Source organism: Prunus avium, unplaced genomic scaffold (genome assembly GCF_965620075.1).
Source record: "Prunus avium unplaced genomic scaffold, drPruAviu1.hap1.1 HAP1_SCAFFOLD_28, whole genome shotgun sequence".
NCBI classification, from domain to species: Eukaryota; Viridiplantae; Streptophyta; class Magnoliopsida; order Rosales; family Rosaceae; genus Prunus; species Prunus avium.
The window spans coordinates 50001-52500 of NW_028276887.1; positions in this window are offsets into that span (position 1 = coordinate 50001).

Sequence of the window (2500 nt, forward strand, 5' to 3'; positions counted from 1 at the left end):
CCCTATAATTAAGTCTATGATTTTTAGGACCTTCTCCAACTTACAAAATGATATTTAGGACCTTGCCTTGCCCTCACATGCCGTGCCCATTCAAGGCATTCCGAGAAAGTGAGGTTATTGGAGGCTTCGGATGGCGTGGCTTGCCTTGCCTTGCATTGGCATGCCATGCCCAAGTTGTGGCCTACACCAAGCCATTCAAGCCATGCGTTGCCTTACCTTGGAATTGCTCATCATCCAATGCATTCCGAGAAAGTGAGTGTAGGCGAGGCTAAGGATGGCTTGCCTTGCCTTGCCTTGCATTGGCATGCCATGCCCAAGTTGTGGCCTACACCAAGCCATTCAAGCCATGCGTTGCCTTACCTTGGAATTGCTCATCATCCAATGCATTCCGAGAAAGTGAGTGTAGGCGAGGCTAAGGATGGCTTGCCTTGCCTTGCCTTGCATTGGCATGCCATGCCCAAGTTGTGGCCTACACCAAGCCATTCAAGCCATGCGTTGCCTTACCTTGGAATTGCTCATCATCCAATGCATTCCGAGAAAGTGAGTGTAGGCGAGGCTAAGGATGGCTTGCCTCGCCTTGCCTTGGCATGCCGTGCCCATGATGTGGCCTTGACCAAGCCATTCAAGCCATGCGTTGCCTTCGCCTTGGCATGCCGTGGCCTTACCTCGCCATGCGATGCATTCCGACAAAGTGACGCGAAGCGGAAGCCTATCATGGCGTAAAAATGTCGACAAAATTTTTCGACATTTGAATAATGGGGTTTGACAAGGTTTGAAAAATTCAATACAAATGGTAGGCTTGAATGTCGACAAAGTGACGCGAAGCGGAAGCCTACCACGGCGTAAAAATGTCGACAGATTTTTTCGGACCTTGTCCTGCCATGGGCTGCGCGCAGCATGCCGGCAGCCTGTGCGCAGCGTGCGCACAGCATGTCGGCAGCGTGCGCACAGCATGCCGGCAGCGTGCGCGCACCATGCCGGCAGCCTGTCGACAGAATTTTTCGAAACTTGTCCTGCCATGCGCGCGCGCAGCTTGCTTGCAGCGTGCTGATTCTGTCGACAGTGAGGCTAGCGAAAGTTGTCCTGCCATGGCGTGCGCGCAGCCTGTGCGCGCAGCTTGCGCATCTGTCGACAGTGAGGCTAGCGAAACTTGTCCTGCCATGGCATGCGCGGCGCCTGCGCGCAGCCTGCGCGCAGCATGCGCACAACATGCGCGCAGGCTGTGCGCAGCGTGCGCGGAGCTTGCGTGCAGCTTGCGCATCTGTCGACAGTGAGGCTAGCGAAACTTGTCCTGCCATGGCATGCGCGCAGCGTGCGCGCAGTCTGTGCGCAGCATGCGCGCAGCCTGTGCGCAGCGTGCGCGCAGCTTGCGCATCTGTCGACAGTGAGGCTAGCGAAACTTGTCCTGCCATGGCATGCGCGCAGGCTGCGCGCAGCATGCGCGCAGCCTGCGCGCAGCATGTGCGCAGCATGCCGGCAGCATGGTTCCAGGTTTTTTCAAATGTCGACAGAATTTTTCAAATCTTGTCAAACCCCGTTTTTATTGAAATTTCCTCGCACAATAAGCTCCCCATAAGTAGTCTATGATTTTTAGGACCTTCTCCAACTTACAAAACTAAAAAATTCCTCCCGGATTTGTTTTAATGATTTTTTCAATTTTACGACTTCTAAAAATAATAAAAAATACTTCCCGACTTCAAAAATTTATGAAACTTTTTCCCATCATAGATTGCATGTTTCTTAGTATCCCTGCAAAAAATCACGTCCAAATACCTTGTATTGAATTATTTAGAGCCCATTATGACTCCTCGCGCATAGGTGATGTCTCTTCCTGTCAAAGGGCTAAATGCATAAAATGCTATATAGGGGGGTGTGTGTTGCCTGCATATGCATGGCAGCCCATGCCTTCCTAGCTGCAGCCCCCTTCCCCCACGCCACACCCATGTCATGTTGCCTCGATATGTTGCCTCGGTATTATGGGTTTGGTGTCGGGGTCGGGGGGCTGCCACCCATGGCGGTGGTGGCCGGAATCCGGCCGCCGCCACCATGCCGCCGCCATGGGTGAGGGAGGAAAAAAAAGGCGTGGAAAGTTGCGAAATGGGGTTGTCTAGGCTTTTTTTTGGCATGGGAGAGCATGGAGTGCTAGGAACTCCTTCTCAAATGCACGGGCATGTCGACCACAACCTCATTTCGCAACAACAACCACCCGTGTGGGGTGGCGGTGGGTGGATAGTCGCGGATTGGGGCTTGCCAAGCCAATGTTTTCAAAAAATTTCATCAAAATTAAAAACAAATGTTTTGTTGCCTTCGGATTTGTGGGCGAGCGGCGAGTCGGAGTGGAGCCGGTAAAGTTTAACCTCGGTGTGCACGGTTGTTTTTAGAAACTCAATCCAATGCCGGGGACGTTGAAAGTGACGCTCTTATGAGTTGCAAACCCGCAAGATTTAAAGAACCTTTTCAAAACAATTTCAAACCAACAAGATTTAAAAACAGAAATTTT